Here is a 22,555-nt window from a genome sequence, read left to right as displayed (position 1 = left end):
GATCGGACTGTGAGAGACAGGCCGCAGCTTTGTCGCCATTGAGCAAAGCTAATATTCTCCCAGCATATGGTCTAAAGTCTTTGCTAGAAATCGGGGAAAACAAACAAACAAACAAACGACAACAACATCCTTAAGCCTCTTCGCCCAGATCACCCCGCCCCACCCCCACCTCCCACCTCCGCGTTTTCAGCCTACTTCCCAGGCTGGGAAAAGTGCGGCACAGGACCCCGCTGCAAGGGCGGGTTGGGGGGACCTGCTGCCGGGAGATGCGGCGGCTGCCGCGCAGCTGACTGCGACGCGGGAGCTCCGGCAGCGGCTCCGCTCAGGTAAGTTTCTTAGCCGACGCCCCGGCGCCTGGGGCTGATCCGGAATCCTCCGCCCCCGGCCGGTGTCGGGCAAGGAGGAGGCTCAGCTCCCCTCAGGCTGCTGGACAAGGGACGCCCGCCCGGGAGGGACTGAGCCTTAGGACCCCTAGGCCAGGCGAGCTTGAAAGCAGATACCCTGAGGCCTCCCACAACCTGCGGTGGAGGGAAGAGGAAAGGGCAGGAGAGGCAGCGGGGGGCATGCGCGAGACGTTCCCCGTGGAAGAGTAAAAGAAAACTTGGATTTGTTTGGCAGCGAAAGTTTCGGTGTCTGTCGGCGGGTCACGTGGTTGCTAGGTCTTCTGGGGGCTTAGGTGGAGTTTTATTTTGTTTTTGGGGGGGGGCCTGGGGCAAGTCTAGGGCTTTGGAATGTCTATGGCCCGTGGAGGTGTGTAGGGAGGTGCTTCGTCCTGAAGCATCACTGTAAGGCCTTTGCTCCAGTCTCCGTTTCTGCCACTTGTCTCTTAGACACATCTTGAGAGTGGGCATCTTCCAGTGATGCTGCTGGAGAGATTATATGAAAAATATATGTATATGACCGTCTATCTATCTATACTCGTATGTGCATAAATATATCTAATTCCATTTAAACCACTTTAGCTTCTTTTGGGAAGAAATATCCTTTGGAAGCTTGTTTAAGCAAGATGCTAGATAAGCAGTAATCATTCATTCCATCTCTAATGGGAATAAGCCAGCACGTGATAAGATGTTTGAATTGAATGTAATGGGCTTCATACCTGGTCAAAGCAGAGTTAAAGGACCACTCTCCAACAAGCAGTCTTCAGTCAGCTTTCCATTGAGGGCACGGGCTAGAGAATGCAGAATACAGAGGTTCAAAACTTAGTGTGATGTCATGAAAACTAAACACCTCATGAACAGTAACATTTCCTGTTTTTCTTTTGTTACTTATTCCCGCTTTTCTGTTCATTTTACTTGTACCTTCTCTCTTAACAAGCATTCCTTCATCATGACAATATTCTTCCCCTCCAACTATCAACATTTTTTCTAAGAAGCTTACTGTCCCCTTGTGGCCCTCTCATCACACTTCCCTTTGTTTTCATCTTTTGTATTCACTGTCAGGCAAGTCACCTGATATATTTATTGTGAGGTTGAAAGTCAGTGGCCTAGGAGGGTTGGGCTCCTCCATGATACCATTTGGGGGAGAGGGTGGAGGAGAGAAAGGTGGCCAGTGGTGGTAAACCACTCATTCTTCACTTTTCAAAGTGGAGTAGAGATTGAGAGTTGTTTATTCTCTTCTTCCCATCCCTCCTAAGCTCCATTTATAGGCCTATAAATAGGGAAAGTTTCTCAACATGCCTTATGAAGGTAGTCTAATTTTTTAACTAAAGTGTCAATTAAGATCTCATAAGCATTTAATTCTGTGGTTGTGATTATAAGCATATGGGACAGTGGAAATTAATTTTTTTGGATTGCTAAGATTTTATTACCCATATGCAAAAAATAACTTTTTTTTGTTTCATTTCTTTTGAAGATTCTTGTTATTTTTATGAGTTTTAAAGGTACTATTCTAAACGTACTTGACTAGTACCTTTAGAATTCATAAAAAAATTATGTTAAACAATAAATTGAACCCCCTTCCCTATTCCATTCCATGTGTATAACCACCATTGGTTGGATTTATGTCCCTTCTTGCTATAACAACAGAAATTTTTCTTCCATTATTTCAAAAAAAATTGGATAGTGGTTCATATATCAGTGTCCTGAAATTTATATCTAATATTTCTCTGTCAATATATTAAAATAATTTTTTAATGGCTACTCACTGTAGCCAGCCAGCCAATACCCCCCAGAATATTCCCATACTTGGATTTTCCAATTTCTTACTATTACAAACAGTGATGCAGTGGGTATCTGTGTACATTACCTCTGCAAGGGTGTTCCTAAATATTTTTTTCTGAGAAGAGAATTGCTGGTTCCAGGGGAATGTTCACTTTAAATTCGATAGATCTTGCAAAGAGCCTTCCTAAGTACTCCCAGTATATTTACCATATTCTTGCCAACACTGTATATAATGATCTGTTTAAAACGTTGCCAGTGTGGCTGCTGAAAAATGAATTTCTCATTGTTGAAGTTGAATATTAGGAAATTATATAAGCTGGTCCTATAATATATGATTTGGAGAGTCAGAATTTTGCTTTGAAAATCTAGTCATAAAGTGGAAAGGGAATTAAATGCATTTCAAAATACCACCTTATTTTGAGCTTATAAAAGATTGCACTGTATTAGTTGCTATCTGTCATTGGCTGGAGATACTGGTACTTGGTAAGTGAGAATTTCTGGTTTGCAAACCCATGACTCTGGAGTGCCTAGTAGTTGCTGTTAATGATTTTGTGGATCTTGACTTATGTGTTTGCCACCTTCATAAAAGAGGATTCACATCCTCAGGGATGAAAGCACAGTTTTAAATAAGATAACATAATTTTTGGTCCTGAGGAAGCTATAGACGCAAACAAAACAACTGAGTGTACAATGATACATCTTGTACAATGATACATCCGTGATTCATTGTTGTACATTCTGAGTGTATAATGATACTTCTTTCCACCATCCCCATAGGAACTGGCACCTATTGGTATTATCAGCCCTTACACAGACCTGTGGAATGCTTCAGATATGGCTTACTCTTATAGTTGGGAGAGCTATTTAAGAATATTAGTAGTATATATATATATTTTAGCTGAAACTAAGTGAATTATGAATATATGCTACTTATTGTTCTAGGCCACTTATTTGCATTTTTTTCCTTTTAGATTCTTTAAACAAGAATCTATTATATTAATATCCTTCCCATTTTCAGATGGGAAGAATGAAACAGAGAGAAATTTAAAAACTTGACTAAGGTTACACATCATTAAATCCTGTTTAATTCTGGCTACTGTGGCTCTAGGCCATAATGGTAACCATGGCATCTCCATATGGTCCTTGGTTGTTCACTGCACAGGGTTGCCCCTCTGAAGGGGAAGTGAGGAATGATACCTTGATTGGACCCGAGAGGCCAAGCTATGTCCCCTTATTCTTGGCTGAGTGTTCTTGGGGGAAGTCACTTTTCTAAGTCACAAAATGGCTGTAAGGGCTCACAGCAGCCCTGCTCCTGATATTCAGGAGCTGCCTTTAGCCATATTTGCATACTTGTGTAAGTACCTTTGGAACTCAATACTACCTTGCCTATTCATTAATACCCTTTAACAAATCTCCTTACTACCTAGTCTCCCTACCTTGTATTTAATACACAAGGAGACAGCAGGCTCTTTGTATTTGGAAAATTAGCTCGTAGCCCCTGACATTGTATTGACATGAAAACCTTTGGTTTTATCAAGATGATTTTTCTGGAAATGCAAGAGGAATTTATTTCTTTATGTATTTATTTATTTATAATTCTTTTAACATTTTGGAACATATGAATGTCTTTGCGAATGACCATCTCATGGGCTACAAGCAAAGAGAGAAGGCTTTGTTTTCACACAGGGGCATTTATATTCCTGTCCAGCTATATACTAAAAGGGGCACAGAAGCTGGGGCATTTGGCAAAGTTAACCTCTTTGAGGCCTAATTTCCTCATTTTTGAAGTGTATGTGATCACAATACTTATCTCGTAGTATTGGTATGATGATTATATACATTAATTAATGAAAATATTTAGGACAATACCTGACATATACTGAGTACTCAGCATGTATTCTGTGTTGCTGTCGTTGTTGTGATAGAATGAGATAATTCATTTAAAACACTGCTTGATTTAAGGTAAGTTGTTAATAAGAGTCCCTTGTTTTTATTGACTCTGTCTCTAGAGAGATTGTATTTACATACACAAACAAATTGCATGAGACTTTAAGAGCTTATGGACTCCTAAAGACCTGGCCAAGCCCTCTAATAGACTTTGGAGGTCAATGATGAATAAGAGAGATGTACTCCCTGACTTCATGAAACTTTAAACTAAGCGGTGTAGACAAGGATCCCCCTAAATTTAGTTCAGCGGTTAGAACAGGGGCTTAGAAATCATGGAAACCTGAGTACAAATCTCTGTTCTGCCCTCTGCCAGCTGTGTGTCCCTGTGCATTATTTAACATTTCTGTGCCTCCACTGAAAAAGTTTTAAAATGACAATAACATTCTTTTAAAGTGTACATGGATTAATTCTTGTATTATTTAAGCCAAGTATTTTCTTTGTTGAATGTTTAACTTATTTCAATACAGAAGAACATCACATTTATATCTAACAGCAAAAAGTCAACATAGACATCTAGGTAGTGTGTTCCTGCCTCATTTAAAAGTATCTGCTGATAGCATCGTCTGTGCCTGGTAATTTAGTATTTAATATTTTGAATCTTTGAGTATTATTCTTCAAGGCTTGCATACTGTGTTGTACTTTGCTTGTGTTTCTGGCTTACTAAAAAGATTATGAAATCTGTCCCAGTGTGTTTTTCTTTTGCGTTTTCTTGTTTTAGACATCATGGACATAGTTTGCAAATAAAATCTATGTATTACTTTAGATGGAGTGAAATCATATGCACTGTACTAGATGCCTGGTAGAAATAACTCAGTGTCCCCACTTTGAAACACAAATAATCTACTTGTAAGACAAACATATATAACTATCTATTACATAGGGTGATAACCTAACCTTTGCATTAATAAAATAAAAATACCATGGAAAATGGAAGCACAGAGGATATAGTTAGCTTGAGTAGCCTGAAGAGATTTCATGGAGGGGTTAATGATTTTCTGATTGGAACTTGCTGAAGAGAGAAGGATCAGAAAGGTATTTGGGGTAGAGATTGCATTTGAAATAGGTGGAATGTCAAGCAATGAAGTGGGGAAGAAACACTGGGCCAGATTCTGACAGTCTTGAACCCGTGGGTAACAAAGATTTGAGATATGTCTTCTATGCAATAGGGAGCCATCAAAAGTCTGTAAATAGATTGGTTTATGAAAGCTTTCTCTCTCTTTCTCTCTTAATTAAAATGTATTGGCGGCATTTTGGAGGCTGGATCAAAGAGGGACAGACAAGAGACAGAAATAAGTGGGAAGCTTTCCCAAGGGCAATGTAGATGTGAAGAGGATAGGATAGAATCTAGAGATGTTTTGGGGTTCTTTAAACCAAACTTAAGAATGGTAGAAAAAGGAAGGTGAGGGAATGTGAGGGATTGAAGCTGACCTTTAATCTTTAGGATTGTAAAGGAAGCTTTGATTTGATCATGGTCATTATGGATTTATAGTTTCTCACCTATTATATTCCTGCAGGTTGTTCACAATTTGAAAATTGGTTTGTATGGCAAAATTAAACCTTATTTAGCCATTTAAACCAGGTTGTCAAGGGTTTAGGAAAAGGATTGTTTCTCTAGTTTGGGCTAATTTTTGGCAAAGTAATTACTATTTTTAATCTGAATTTATGCAACAACCAATCATTCTCCCTCCCTAGATTTACCCCCAGTCAGTTCCTGTGATGGCAGTTAGAGTGATCAATCAGATCATTGTCTTTGTTCTTCCATTTAAAACCATTTGTTCACTTCTCAATGGCCTTCTCTTGAAATCCACATCACTAGATCCCATGTGACTTGGACTATGATTTCCACTCCAAGCCTCATCTCTCTTTTCTTACATTCCTTACTTTTGTCTTTAGCTGGGGTGAATCTTTTCTTGTTGCTCAAATGCACTATGCTTTGCACCTCCAAAGTGCTGTAGCCATTGTTTGGAAAACTCTCAGCCATTGTCACCATTTCCCCTCTCCATTCCAGCCGACTCCCCACTTATGTTGCAGGTCTTTGCGCAAATATCCTGTCCTGACCTCCTGACCCACTATACCAGTTGAATTGTATCTTGTTCTTTCCCTGTCATGATACTTCCCAACTTCATCACACATTGTAGTTTCAGATTTGATGAGGATTCGCTTGAGCTTGAGTGTTAGGCCTCTGAGAGTAAGAAATATATTATTCTTGCTCAGTTCTTTAGGTGGGCATTTAGCTGAGGTTTAATGAGCATGTGTTCATTGAATGAATGAGTAGCTGTAATAGAGAAGGGAGGTGGAAATACCAGCAATGAATTAAAACATTTGTTGAGAACCTAATTTTCAAACCCTACATCCTATTTTGAGGATTAAGCAATGATTAGAAATAACTTTTTCCTAAGATTTTCATGTCTGGTTAGGAATATGCTTTAAAGACTTATTACTTACTGTGATAAGGGCCAACATTGAGCACTGGAGAAGGGTAGTAGAAACCTAGCAGAAGGCCCACTAACTTTTACTGAATTAGGCTACGTAAAAGATGACATATGAATTCTTTAAGTAAAAAGGGATATAACTTGTTACATTGCATTGACATAGTAAAAAGGATGGGTTTTACGTTCAATAGAACCCATCCTTTTTAACCAAACACGTCAATGAGTTTCAACAAATTTATGCAGTTTATAATCATCACCAACCACAATGAGGATATAATATAGAACATTTCTGCACACCCCTCCCTCCATTCCCTGATGCCCTTTTGCAGTCAACCCCCTTCACCTCTCCCCATCAACCCCTGATGTGAATTCTGTTCCTAGGGTTGCCTTTTCCAGAATAATATATAAATAGAATCATAAACTATATAGCTCTTTGTGTCTTGCTTTTTGTCCTTTAGCTTGATCATTTTAGGGTTTATCCATCTTGTTCTATGTATCAATGGCTTATTCCTCTTTAAAGAAACAGATATATGAGGTACAATTAGTGTACAATAAAAAGTAAGTGCACAATTTAAAAAGTTTTGACATATGTATTTACCCGTGAAACAATTACCACAATAAAGATAGTGAAGATAGCCAACACCCCCAAAGGTTTCTTTAAGCTCCTTATAACCCTCTCTCCTATTCCTTCTTCCTTCCTCCTCCTCTGTCCTGAAGCAACCACTTATCTACTTTCTGCTTTTGCAGATTAGTTTGTATTTTCTAGAATTTCTTATCTGTGGCATCATGGGGTTATTCTTTTGTATCTCGCTTCTTTCTCTCAGCACAATTATTTTGAGATTCATAACTTTTGTTGCATCTATCAAACGCTCGTTCTTTTTAAAGAAAATTTTAACTGAATACCATCACATTGTATGGATATGCCATGCTTTATTTATTCATCTGTTGATGAACATTTGAACAGTTTCCAGTTTTGGCTCTTACAAATAAAGCTGCTCTGAACATTCTTGTATAAAATTTTTGTGTGGACATATGTTTTCATTTGTTTTCTATAGTTGCCTAGCAATCAAAGGCTAGATATTATGGAAGAAACAGTCAAACCAGTTTCCACAGTAGTTGTACCATTTTATGTTCCCACCAGTAGTATGAGAGTTCCAGTCTCTTCACATCCTTACTAACACTTGTTATGGTCAGTCTTTTAACTCTAAAAGGTAGATGATGAGATTTAATTGTGGTTTTAATTTGCATTTCTCTGATGGCTAGTGATGCTGAACATCTTTTCATGAGCTTTTGTACCATTCATGAATTTTCTTTGGTGGTTCAAAACCTATGCATCCGTGCCCCTCTGTCCCACCAATCTTTTAAAAATTGAATTGTTTACCTTCTTATTCTTGAGTTTTAAGGGTTCTGTGTATACTTTAAAAGTCCTTTATCAGATATAAGTTTTAAAAATAGGATCTCTATATGAATTTGTTCTCATACAGGGGGTAGGATTTGACTGAGAGAAGAGACTAAAGAACATTTTAGTCATAAATAGGAATAGCACGTGCAAATGAAAAAGTTGGTTTTGTGGTTTTAAAAGGCTTAATGTGTGGCAAAATAGGAAAAGGTGATGGAAAGTGAGTTCACACAAAAAGAAAGAAGCCTGAAAATAGAGATTTTTTTGGTATCACGCTATGGAATTTAGACTCTGTGTGTGTGTGTGAGAGAGACTATCATGAATAAATATCCATATGAGAACAATATTGATACTAATAATCGAGTGTCACAGTTTATAGATTCTTTCATATACATAGCATGCAGTATTTGGCGCTCCATTATTTTATTTAAGTCCTGTGACAAACATGGAGAGACACTGAGATTTGGAAATAAGTGTGCTGAATATTAAATATACATTTTGGTGTTTTGAGCTAAGGTATATTTGGCTAGTGTGTGAGCATGTGTAAGTTTAATGTGTGAGGAAAGAGTGACAGCTGGGTTGGTCTGCAAGGGCAAGAGACCGCTAACCCAGTCAGACAGGGATGGTAGAGTAAACCCTGATACAAGCTGGGGAGTATAGGTGTAGTCCTTCAAAAATTCACAGTCAGCATTGGGTGTTTAACTAAAACTCCAGAATCTCAAGGGATTTTCCAGATTCCATGAATTTTCTTTTAGGTGTTCTGATTCTATATGAATAAAGTATATTCATTATATGTATTTGTTAGCTAATTTGCGAAGGGAAAAAACAGTATGATCAAGTTCTTTATTTTTATTTCAGCATATGGAAGTTCCCAGGCTAGGGGTTGAATTGGAGCTGCAGCTGCCGGCCTACACCACAGCCACAGCAACGCTAGTTCTGAGCTGCTTCTGTGACCTACACCACAGCTCATGGTAACGCCAGATCCCTGACCCACTGCTCGAGGCCAAGGGTTGAACTTGCATTTCTGCTGCTTTTTTTTTCTTTTTTGAAACTCCAAGTTCTTTATTTTTTAATTTCTTCATTTCTCATAGGAAGTTTTCAAACATAATTCTGTTTCCAACATCTGGCCAGGACGGCCCTCTTTACCTATGCCACTGACATGTTCTATTTGTACCACAGGTCAACTTAGGAGACATGAGAAAAATTACATACCGAACAGACACACTATTTACAAATTAATTTTTTCTTTTTTTCCCCCTCACTTGGAAGTTTTGAAATTTCCTCATTTGCTCCTAATTTTGTAAATTTCATCCATTTTTAACTCCCATGAATTTTTGTTAAAAGAATTATTATTATGAATATTTCAAATATTCACTTAATTATAAATATGTATGTATATATTACTGTCTCCTCTTCAGTCGTCATGAAAAAGTACTAGTTGAAAAATTGTCTTAATTAGTGATTAAAAATGAAATTTCTTGGGAAGCAAGGCTTACAATTTAAAAGGCTAGCAGTGTTTTACAAGATGATTTTCCTTTCTTGGTTTAATTGATCAACTTCTTTCTGGTATTATTGGTTTAAAAGGGTTATATAATTCAACTAGGCAAGAATTATTTGAGTATTATGTGCAAGACATGTAGTGGCTTAAGTGATGTAAAGAATAAATAGAATCGCTAGATTTTAGGAACTGGCAAACCAGTGAGAGATATAAATACAAAAATTATTCTCATTCAGGTTGGTTTATGGTATTTTAATATACAAATATGATATACAAATATGGTGTTATAACATACAAATCACTTAGTCCAGTGACATGTGTATCTGTGTATACACATATATGCAGATACACATATATGTTTGTCTGCATATATATATTATTTACACACAAATAATATACATAGATAATATACCATAGTATATACACAGGTACATACACATATGTATTTGGATTCTAAATGCATTCATTCCAAGTTTGAGCTAAATAAAAGAGTTTAAGTAATCTTAGTAATATGCTATATTTTCCATTATTTGTCCTTAATGTCTTATAGTTAAGTATTACGCCTTGAACAGTTTGTCAATTTTAAACAAAATAAATAAAAAGCAAGGAGGGGCAACTATCAAAACTAGTGAAGCTGATTTCGAAAAGAGAATTAAAGCAGGGCAAAATGTGGGAAATTTATTAAATCTGGAGTTCTAAAAATCCATGTCTATAAAAATATATACACCAAAGAGATTCCATAGTTCCTCTTTTTGGTATCGTGTATCCTAAATATAGGGAAAGTACACAGAACTTACCTTAAAAATACTTTTTGGAAATTCCCTGGTGGCCTTATAGTTAAGGATCTAGCATTGTCATTGTTGTGGCTCGGGTTTGGTCCCTGGCCCAGGAACTTCCACATATTGCAGGCACGGCCCCTCAAAAAAGTCACTGCAAAAAGAAAAAAAAAATTTTTTTTTCTACTTGAAGAGAAAAAAGGAATAAAATATCTTTTTAGGTAGGTATTTTAGTTTGCTGGGGCTGCCATAATAAAAACCACAGAGTGGGTGTTTTAAACAACAGAAATTTATATTCTCACAGTTCTGGAGCCCAAAAGTCCAGTGTGTTGGCAGGTTAGGTTTCTTCCGAGGCCTCGCTTCCCGACTCGTAGATGGAAGTACACTTCGTGAGTGTCTGTATCCTAATGTCTTCTTATGAGGACACCAGTTATATTGATTAATGAAGAGCTCATCCATAGGAACTTATTTTCCTCTAATTACTCTTTAAAGGCTCTGTTAACTGTATTTATATATTTAACTATTTACATATTATAGCATTTTATATATATACAAAATATCTGAAGGCCAAAAGGTACAAGCTTCTAGTTACAAAGTAAAAAAGTTACTAGGAATATTCCGAGGTACTGGGGGTTGGGACTTAAACGTTAAGAGTTTGAGGGTTGGGGAGACGTCATTCAGCTCGCAACAGGAGGCTAAGCATAAAGTGTGTTAGCCTTATTACAACCTTAGGTGTTCAAATGATACTTATGGTTCATGTGTATTTTTGTTTTAGATTCTAAATTAAATCAACTGAGTCCAAAACCCAAATCGTTTACGTTGAACTCTAGGAAGCTTTCCTCTCTCTTTTCACTTGGCACATCCACACTCTATCCTTGTTTCCTTAATATTTCCTTCCTTCTGATCTGTCCCTCTGCCTGGGACAGATGGCCAAAAATGGTGTGGCTTGAGATAATATCTAGATTCAGTGAATAATACATAAAAAGAAAAATCTTCTGGGAATAATCTAGAGATATGTCTGATTAAAAAATATATATATATATATTCCCGCAGTTCCCGTTGTGGTTCAGAGGTAATGAACCCAACTAGTATCCACGAGGATGTGGTTCGATCCCTGGCCTTGCTCAGTGGGTTAAGGATCTGGCATTGCTGTGAGCTGTGATGTGGGTTGCAGATGCAGCTCGGATCTAGCATTGCTGTGGCTGTGGCTAGGCCAGCAGCTGAGCTCCAATTTGACCCCTAGCCTGGAAACTTCCATATGCCACAGGTGCAGCCCTACAAAGCTTATACACCCCCCCACACACACACATATATATTTCTACTGTCTGTAACATATATCCATAGTATTTCCCCATCTTGGTCTTTTTTTTTTTTTTTGTCCTTTGTCTTTTTAGAAGAGAAGAGACGTATGGTAAAGCACCATTCATGCCAATAACAAAAGTGCCAAAATGTCAGACCATTTCTGAAGGATGCTCTCCATGGCCCAGTCACCTCTTCCCTGATTGAAAGAGATAAACACAGCCTTTCACGTACAACGGGCAGTTTCTGCATTTGAAATTATGCATTAAACAGATTGTTTAAGAGTTTTTCAGGTAGAATCCTAACAACTCAGACTGGAGTAAAAGCTCTATGATTCACTCCCACAAAACTTTAATTTCACTGACAGTATAATTGCAAATCACAGGCATTTCAAACAGTTGTGTTCAGTACGGTGAGTCTATTTTAAAATTGTGGAAGATGAGTTGTTCTGTTTCTTTAGCCACCTTGCAGTAAATATCTGGGGAATATTCAGTTCATTGATTTAGAGAAAATTATCAGTCCTGGTAGGGTTATGATGTGTGGAAAGCATTTTCAGTCAGAGGGGGTTAAACAGCAGACTGAGCTACTGAGTGACCCCTGACAAGTTATTTAATTTCTTGTGCTTTATTTTGCCCATTTCTAACCTGGGATAATACACCTGCTATCATAGGGTTCCTGAGACTCTGAAATTGGACAACATATATAAGAGGACAACATAGATAATGCCTCCCACCATTTACTGGTATTTGGCAGTTGCTTAATAAATGGCAAAATCCTTTCTTTCTTTTCCGTGATTTATGTTCTCCTCTTAGGATATTGGAAATAGATAATAAAAAAGAAAACACTTTCAGTTTTTTTTTTTTTTGGTCTTTTTTTGCTATTTCTTGGGCCGCTCCTGCGGCATATGGAGGTTCCCAGGCTAGGGGTCGAATCGGAGCTGTAGCCACCGGCCTACGCCAGAGCCACAGCAACACAGGATCCGAGCTGCGTCTGTGACCTACACCACAGCTCACGGCAACGCCGGATCATTAACCCACTGAGCAAGGGCAGGGACCGAACCCGCAAACTCATGGTTCCCAGTCGGATTCGTTAACCACTGCGCCGCGACGGGAACTCCTCAGTTTTTTACTTAAACCAGAAGCCAGGTGTTATCTTTTTTATTTCTGTCTTTTCCTCACACACCCAATCTAATTTGTCAGTGAATTAATCTTTCCTCTTTATTTTCTCTGAAAATTTTAATTTTTGGTTGATTTAGCTAATATTTATTGAGCATTTATTATTGACAAGCATTGTTCTAAACCTGCATTGACTCATTTAGTCCTTGTAACTACCTAATGAGTCTATTATTATTGTTTTTTTTTTTTTTTGGCTTTTGTCTTTTTTCTTTTCAGGGCCACACCCATGGCATATAGTGTTTCCCAGGCTAGGGGTCCAATTGGAGCTACAGCTGACAGCCTGCTCCACAGCCACAGCAATGCCAGATACACCACAACTCACGGCAATGCCGGATCCTTAACCCACTGAGTGAGGCCAGGGATCGAACCCGAAACCTCATGGTTCCTAGTCTGATTTGTTTCTGCTGCGCCACGACGGGTACTCCCTATTATTGCTGTTCTTATTCTACAGATAGACATTATGCAGTCAGTGAGCAGGGATGGTATTCTGGAACCCTTAACTGCTACCTTATATCCTCCACTTTTTGAGGTTCAGCTGCCTTACTTTGTTCTTTTGAGGCATGGTACTCTCTTCCTTGATACCTTCCTAGTCTGTAAATTTCTAGCCAACTCCACATCCATCTGAATTTTTTGCCTGGAATTTTTCTCTCCATTCAGTACTCTCACCTCCCTCTGTGTCTCCTCCATGCCATTCACCTTGTCTGAAAGTGCAATTACTCTTCTTTTTCCTTACATCTACCCTTTAGTAACATTTTACATTAATTACTTCTCAAAATTCTAGTATTTTTTTTTACCAGTTTTTAATGATCAGAGCAGAATTATAACAACATTCAAGGATTTTTTTTAAATTATAAATCACCCACTCTTCAATCACATACACATTTCCTTTTTACACATTTCTCTCTAGTCTCCTTTATGTGTTTGTGGGAATGCATATGTTTTACTTTACTCACCATGAGTAAGTTGTATTTGGATTTTTTTCACTGATTATTGATTGTTTTTTCTCTAAAAAGTAGTCCTTAAAATTATCTCTATAGTATCACGTAAAAATTCCATTACCTTGAAATAACATAATCTACCTCGCCAGTTTTCTACTGTTGCACAGGTTGATTTTAATTGTTTCCTGTTCACAGTTCTACAACTAATGTTTGCATGTGGACACAGGTTTTTTTAAAAGTTGATTTATTTCCCTACTATTAAATTAATTTATTAAGTCAATGAGTCAGCGTTTTTTCTACTTTTGACACATTTTTGTTGTATTGCTTTTGCTTTTAATTGGAGATTTTTTTATTGTGTTGTAGCCAATCTTAAAGTATACACAGTTTATACATATGTAAAATGTAACTACTGACACCTAAAATGGAGTTTTTCCAGTTCGTTAAAAAATAACCATTGGGCTCCCACTCAGGCATAGATTAAATTTGCCTCTTTCACTGTGTTGCTGTGTATGTTACTTGCTTGTTCTTTTTCATTATTCTGTAGTATACCATTGGCTGGATATACAACAGTTTACCAGTTCTACTGTTGATGAATATTTGAGTTGTTTCCAGTTACGGGCTACTGCAAATAAAGCTGCCTTAAACATATTTTACATGCCTTGGGTTGGCTCTGAACCCTCACTTCTGTTGAGTCTACTCCCAGGAGTGGAATGACTGAACACAGAGGACACATATATTTATCTGATATATTACCTTCCTTAAGGTTTAAAATCTATTTAAAATAATAGGAAAATATTTCAAAATTATAAATTGGTAAGGATGTTATACTGTCATACGCAAGGGGATGAATAAATCATTTAGAAAAGCAGTTACAGAACGGAGTTTACAAACTGTCTATCATTGGTGGAAAAACTTAGCAAGTTCCACCTGCCAGCGATGATTCCCTTTATTTCTGCATGAATTTATCATACATGAAACTATTAACTATAGTTCACAGAAATGAATTCCTAAACGGTTAGACTTTTATTATTATTACTATTTTTATTGTGATGTAATTGACATGTAACTATTTTTACTATGTTGGCTATAAATACCCTTTGCTTCTACTCTTCCTGGATCTTGCTCATGCTGTTGTGTTTTCCCAGAATCACATCCTCAGTAGTCTGTGTTTCCCCATTGCACTCTGTTTATCACTTCACACTTAGTAAGTGCTGAATACACACCATCAATTGACAGGTGTAAGTATTTGTCTATGTTAGTGAACCCAGTGGAACTGTACCCTTGCACTAAGTTTAACATAGAGTTCACGTGAACAGTTTAGGTAAGCAGAGCACACACAAAGATCCCTGCACGCAAATCCTGAGCTTTATTGGGTATCAGTGAGCATGATTTTGAAAACATACTTTATATTTAAGTAAGGTTATAAAAACAATATCTTTTAAAGAACTTAAGGTACACTTATAAATTACATCATCTGCTCATCTTATGGCCAAGTTTTCTCAAAGTGATTTGGGTGATTCTTTTATAATCCTCTTTTATACCTCTGAACCAGGAAGTGAGTGAAAAAAATTCCTCCCCCACAGGTTTTCATGCATTGTCATTAAGCAGCTTTTATTTGTTAGGGTGTGTCAGCCTTAAATATCTTCTCTCTGGGACACCTGAATTACAGCCATGGTTTGAAGCTTAATAATATCCTTGAGGTGCAGGCCAGACAATGTTTCCATTATTGCAGTTCCTATTTATTGGAAGGTAAAAGAATGTGAAGAGAAAAGAGTAGATGGGAAGTGATAATGATTGGCTAAGTGCTGTGAAACACTCTGACACTGATCAAACTGTGTTCTTGTTTATTTTAGTTCTTGGCAGTATTAGAGTCTCTTGTTCAGACTCCGTCATGTAAAGCTGTTTCTAGGCCTGAGGGTCATCACGAAAGGGTGGGAGAGAAATCAATTATTTATTTTGAAAGAGAGACAAAAATCACAGTTAAATTTTTTTTTTTTTTTTTGGTCTTTTGTTGTTGTTGTTGCTATTTCTTGGGCCGCTCCCGCGGCATATGGAGGTTCCCAGGCTAGGGGTTGAATCGGAGCTGCAGCCACCGGGCTGCGCCAGAGCCACAGCAACGCGGGATCCGAGCCGCGTCTGCAACCTGCACCACAGCTCAGGGCAACGCCGGATCGTTAACCCACTGAGCAAGGGCAGGGACCGAACCCGCAACCTCATGGTTCCTAGTCGGATTCGTTAACCACTGCGGCACGACGGGAACTCCATAGTTAAATATTTTAAATCTGTATGTTCTTTCCCAAACTGTTAACTGACTTTACTTTCACTTTTCATTTTTCATTTTTTTTTTAGGGCCGCCTCCACAGCGTATGGAACTTTCCAGGCTAGGGGTCAAATTGGAGCCGCAGCCACAGGAATGCGTGGTCCCAGTCGTGTCTGCAATGTACACCACAGCTCAGGGCGATGCTGGTTCCTTAGCTCACTGAATGGGGCCAAGGATAGAACCCGCATCCTTATGGGTGCTAGTCAGGTTTGTTACTGCTGAACCACAACAGGAACTTCTGACTTTGCTTTTAAGAAAATGTTTTAATGTTTTAAGATATTGCTATTACATGAGAAGTGAGGCATTAAAAAGTAATGATTTTAGGACAGTTTTATTAGAAATTTACTACATACCACATATTGGCAATTTGCAGGTATTTTTATACTCATACTCTCATGCTGGTTCTTAGTATCAGAAAGAACTTTACCTTCTGAAGACCCATGAGTGGGTTGGGGTGTTGAGCATCTAGCAAGCATTCAGACTCTAACTTTTGGAATAAGAATATAAGACATTAACGGAGTTTCCTGGTGGCCTAGTGGGTTAAGGATCCAGCATTGTCAATGCTGTAGCTTGGGTTTGATCCCAGGCCCAGGAACTTACACAGAAATTAAGACTGTTTTATCATTTAGTGTAGTACCTAACATGTAGTGGAATGATTGCCTCAAATATTTGATGATGAATGTATATGTTAAGGAAGTAAGTAAAATTTTAAAAAAGTTTACCATTTAGATAATAACCGGCTATATTGAGAAAAGTATAGAAAATAATAAAACCTATATAATACTGCAGTAGCTGCATAGTATGGTATATAAGATAATTCACAAATTAAGATAACTCACAAATGTAAGTTAAATGAACTCTAAAGGTTTGTGTAACTCTAATCCAGTGGTTCTTTTCTTAGCTACATACTCTAGACAAGCTCTTGCCCATGTGTATAAGGAAACTTTTACAGCAATGCATGATAGCAGAAATCAACAGAGTCCCAATGTCCATCAGCAGTACAACAAATAAAATACAGCTTTATATTCACACAATGGAATATTATATTGTAGTAAAGAATGATTGAACTAGAGGTACACCATCAACATGGTTCAATCTCAGAAACAACATTGAGTGAAAGAAGCAAGTCAGAGAAAGATCCATTAAGTAGCATTTTTTTTCTATGATTTCAAAAACTAGAAAATATAAATACTTTTTGATATAATATTATTAATTATATTCTGTAAAGAAAAGAGGTGGGATAGTGGTCAAAATCCCATGTTAATGCTTAGTTATTATGGTATATACCAGGTAGGTATGTGTATGGAGTGGGGCACAAATTAGTTTTTCACAGACTGTCAGTGTTCTCTTTCTTCACTTGGGTAATGTTACTCAGTGTTTTATTTTTTCTTCTTATTAATTGAAGCATAGTTGATTTACAATGCTGTGTTAGTTTCAGGTGTACAGCAAAGTGATTCGGTTATATATAATATTTTTTCTTTTTGGATTCTTTTCCATGATAGGTTGTTACAGGGTATTGGATATAGTTCCCTGTGCTATATAGAATAGGGCCTTGTTGGGTGTATCTGTTAATACATGTTTCATTTATCATTAATACTTAACCTGCACAAATGTGTTATACACATGCTTCCTTTTCTAATGTATTTTACAATTAAAAATAAAATATGGTACAACCACTATGGAAAACAGTATGGAGGTACCTTAGAAAACTATACATAGAACTACCGTATGATTCAGCAGCCCACTCTTGGGCATCCATCCAGACAAAACTTTCCTTGAAAAAGACACTTGGGAGTTCCTGTCGTGGCGCAGTGGTTAACGAATCCGACTAGGAACCATGAGGTTGCGGGTTCGATCCCTGCCCTTGCTCAGTGGGTTAATGACCTGGCGTTGTCGTGAACTGTGGTGTAGGTCGCAGATGCGGCTCGGATCCCGTGTTGCTGTGCTCTGATGTAGGCTGGCGGCTACAGCTCCGATTAGACCCCTAGCCTGGAAACCTCCATACACCCCGGGAATGGCCCAAGAAATGGCAAAAAGACAAAAAAAAAAGTAAAAGACACTTGCACCCACATGTTCAATGAGCACTATTCACAATAGCCAAGACATGGAAATAATGTAAATGTCCATCAACAGATGATTGGATTAAAAAGATGTGGTATAGATACACAATGGAATACTACTCAGCCATAAAAAGAACAAAATAATGCCATTTTCAGCAACACGGATGGAATTAGAGACTCTCATACTAAGTGAAGTAAGTCAGAAGGAGAAAGACAAATACCATATGATTTCACTTATATCTGGAATCTAATATACGAACCTTTTTCACAGAAAAGAAAATCATGGACGTGGAGAACAGACTTGTTGTTGCCAAGGGGGAGGGGGAGGGAGTGGGATGGATTGGGAATTTGGGGTTAATAGATGCAAACTATTGCCTTGGGAATGGATAAGCAATGAGATCCTGATGTATAGCACTGGGAACTATATCTAGTATGATGGAGTATTGTAATGTGAGAAAAAAGAATGTATACATGCATGTGTGACTGGGTCATCTTGCTGTCCAGTAGAAAATTGACAGAACACTGTAAACCAGCTATAATGGAAAAAATAAAAATCATTATTAAAAATAAAATAAAATAAAATGAACCATGTCTTAGAGACAGTAGTATGTTAGGTAATAGCCTTGTATTCTGGAGCTTTCAGCTAGAGTAAAGGTAGACATTAATTCAATAATTGCAGTTGCTCTAGGCTTATTGAATGTGAAGTATGTAGTGCTAAAAGACTGCAATAGGTGATATGATCTAATTAAGGAAGTGAAGAAAGGGCTTCATTGAGAAAGAGAGAATAACTAAATAATGAGCTAATATCTAAATAATGAGTCAAAACTAACTTGGAAAAAGAAGGAAGAAAGGTTAAAATATTCTCGTAGGGTAACTAATATACAGAAAGTCTTTGTAGTGCAGGAAGGACCACAGAATATGAAGAAAAGAAGGACGATGCAAGTGATGCAAAGACAGAAATGAGTGTGGTGAAGAATATTATCCAGGAGGCATGTATACATAATATTAGGGCTTCTGTCTTTCCTCAGAGTGATAAGAATCTGTCGAGATGTTCTAAGTAGGGAGATGATATGAATAGACTTACATTTTGAGTATATCACTTTGGCTGCAGGAGAATGCCTGATTGGGTGGGGACAAAGGCTGGCCAAAAGTATAGACCAACCAAGAGACTATTTAGTAGTGGTCCAGGTAACACTTTGTGATAGCTTGGCCGAAGGTGCTGGTAGAGGAGATAAGGTAGAAATCAACTTTAGAAAATTTTGTAGGGCAAAATGTAAGGGATTTGGTAATGAATTGGATATGTGAATGTGTAGGAGATACTTCAAAAATGATTTCTAGGTTTCTAGACTGCCTAAATGAAGGGTTAGTTGTATCCATAACTGAGAGAGAAGATATAGGAAAAGACCACAGCCTAGACAGACCCTGTCCATGGTTGACTCCAACTTGTACATACTAAATATGTGCATTTCAGACTTCTAAGAGCAGATATTGATGTAATTTAGACTCTTTCAAAAATATGTTTCTATAATGTTTATGTCTTGAACTAAATTTTGAGTGTGGAATAAGACCAATTTTTTCTCCCTCCTTTTTAGAAACAGAAATACCACTATAAAACAAGCCTTTATTATCTTCTTCTCTTCCATTTTCAGTGTCCAACTCTCACCCACTAGATTCAACATAGAAGAGGATTATTGGTTCTTTGCTGCTCACCATGACTGAAATAATGCCTTTTCTCAATAATGAAACTAATAGTGCTAATGTTAGGTTTGTTCCCGTATTAGGGAATACCTTGATATTTTTGCAAATGTGATGACTTGAGGGGTAGCTTTGTGTTGTTTCCTTTGATCAGGACCAAAAGTCTGAATTTAAGAAAGAAGTCTGGGGCATTCCCGTTGTTGCACAGCAGAAACGAATCTACGTAGTATGCGTGAGGACGTGGGTTTGATCCTTGGCCTTGCTCAGTGGGTTGGGGATCCAGTGTTGCTGTGAGCTGTGGTGTAGGATGGCGGCTGTAGATCCCATTTGACCCCTAGACTGCGAACTTCCATATGGTGTGGGTGCGGCCCTAAAAAGCAAAAAAAAAAAAAAAAAAGTCTAGGAGAAAGAAGTCTAGAATCATAACATTTTGTCATTCTGACTTCCAAACAGAAATACCATGGTTATTCCTTACTTTAATTTATGACAATATGGTAGATTATGTCTAGGGAAATTTTCTCATTGGTAAAAATTTTAAAAATGCCAGATGGAATATATTTTTCTTTTTCTTTTTTTTTTTTTCAAATTACAGTAATGGAGTCACCAATTAATTAAGTAGCTACTGTATGTTATACACCGAATTATGTGCTTTCCGTACATAATTTTTAATTTTTAAAAATTTATTTCATTTTTTATTGTTTGTTTTCTTCTGGTTTTATTGAGATATAACTGACATACTACAGTGTATAAATTTAAGGTGTATAGCATAAAAATTTGACTTACATATATCATGAAATTATTACCACAATATGTTTAGTGAATACCCATCATCTCATATAGATGCAAAATAAAAGGAAAAGGGAAACATTTTTTTTCTTTGTAATGAGAACTCTTATGATTTACTCTTTTAGTAACTTTCATATATAATATATAGCAATATCACTTATATTAATCATTTTGTACATTACATTCCTAGTAACTTTTTTACGTTGTAACTGGAAGCTTGTACCTTTTGGCCTTCAGACATTTTGTATAAATATAAAATGTTATAATATGTAAATAGTTAAATATATAAATATAGTTAATATATAATATTAAATTATTTAGTTGTACATCTAAGTTGGTGAGAAAGTAAGGAGACTTGTCAGAGTCTATGGACAGCACAAAATCACAAATCAAGATAAGTAAGCAAACACTGAAACAGACAGTTTTCCTGGGGATATTTGACAATCCCTCATGGAAGTTTAGGATTTCAGAGAGCATTTTTGGTAAACAAAAAACAGCTTTCGTGCTAAAAATTGTTAGGTTGGATGGGAAAACCCTTTGCATAAATAGGATCTTTGGAAGCCAGCTCTTATTGTGAGTTAAATTAAGCAAATAAAGTAAATAGAGAGAGAATGGGAGAGAGAGAGAGAGAGAGTAAACAAATGCTCTTGAGAGAGTGAGAATAATTAACTTTCTTAGTCTTGGTTTTGAGTACAGTGGAAGAAATAGAGAGTTCTACCTGAATGAAATTCCTAACTTTACTCTCATATAATTCAGATGCACACTTCACTTGTAACCTAAAAAATCTAAAGATAAAATTTCAGTTTTAAGTTTGATCATATTCCCATGTATTTCACAGAAGCAAGTAAAAATTCTTTTGTGGAAGGGAAAGAAAATAATTTAAAACAAAGCTTTAAGTAGTTTCCACAGATGAAATTTCAAAGAGCATGAGATTGCAATAAAAAGTAGTCACCGAATTCAGGCAAAATAAAACATCACAGTGAGAGTCATTAGGAAACACAAACAGTAGAAGCAAGTCCAAAAAGATTATAGCTGTTGGAACTTTCATTTATGAATTAACTATATGTAAAAGTAATTGCATTTAATATATTTAATACTTAAATAATATATAATATCAAAATATAATAAAAATAAGTAACTTTAAAACAAACACATATTTGAAAAAGAACCAAATAGTACTTTGAGAGATTTTTAAAAATTAGCAAATGAAAAGTTAAAATACATTTTATATTTATACAGTAGAGGAGACATAACTGAAGGGAATTTTTTGAAATATAAGATAGAGCTGAAGGAATTATGCATAAATTATGAAAGAAGATATGAAAGAGACTTTAAAAGATAACAAGACTAGAAAGAGAAAGTATAACATATACCTAATTAGAAAGTCAGAAAGAGGGAGTAGAAAAAATACAGGTGAAACAATATTCAAAAGGATGATGGATGAATAATTTTTGAACTAATGAAAGATACACTTCATATTCACATATATCAAGCCAATTATACATTAGTGTAATCACAGAACACCTTTATATATTATTGTGAAATCACCAAACTTTGGTCAAGATGAAGAAAGGAGCAAAAAAGTTAACAGAAAAAATAGGATAATAGCAGATGGTAGAAACAAGTCGCAAATCCAAATACATCAGTAATCACAATAAATATTAATGGATTAAAATTTCCAATTAAAAGAAATTATCAGGCAGAAAACAAACAAAAACCATCGTAACAAGTCCCATGTCTACTGTTTATGGAAATATTCCTAAACTAATGAATGCAGAAATTGTTAAAGATAACAGAAAAAGGAAATAATGCTAAAAATATTGCTCCATGTGGTAGCTAGCCTCTGAGGCAGCCCCCCAGTGATTCTTGTCTCCTAGTATTCGTAGTTTTGTGTAGTCTTATCCAAGAATGTATAGGTATGCCTTAGTTTAATCAATAAGATATTTTAGAAACCACAAGGTAGGCCTTCTGAGATTATAAGAGACAGTATAGATTCTACCTTGCTTTCTTGGAGTACTGCTCTGTGGGAAGTCAGCTGCAATGCTGTGTGGGCATTCAGCCTAATGGA

General features: G+C 36.8%; 1 protein-coding gene across 1 annotated transcript in view; it reads left to right on the top strand.

The window, feature by feature from the left end:
• The first annotated feature begins 207 nt into the window (after positions 1–207).
• The window catches only part of HNF4G (hepatocyte nuclear factor 4 gamma), a 130,352-nt gene continuing 108,004 nt past the window's right edge, over positions 208–22,555 (top strand). Inside the window, exon 1 of the mRNA XM_047783718.1 lies at positions 208–326. The gene's annotated coding sequence lies outside the window, so the exon portion shown is untranslated. The remainder of the gene's footprint in view (positions 327–22,555) is intronic.

The sequence above is a fragment of the Phacochoerus africanus genome, chromosome 6 (assembly GCF_016906955.1).
Source record: "Phacochoerus africanus isolate WHEZ1 chromosome 6, ROS_Pafr_v1, whole genome shotgun sequence".
NCBI classification, from domain to species: Eukaryota; Metazoa; Chordata; class Mammalia; order Artiodactyla; family Suidae; genus Phacochoerus; species Phacochoerus africanus.
The sequence above is the reverse complement of the archived record's forward strand: the minus strand, read 5'-3'. Positions and strand labels throughout refer to the sequence as shown.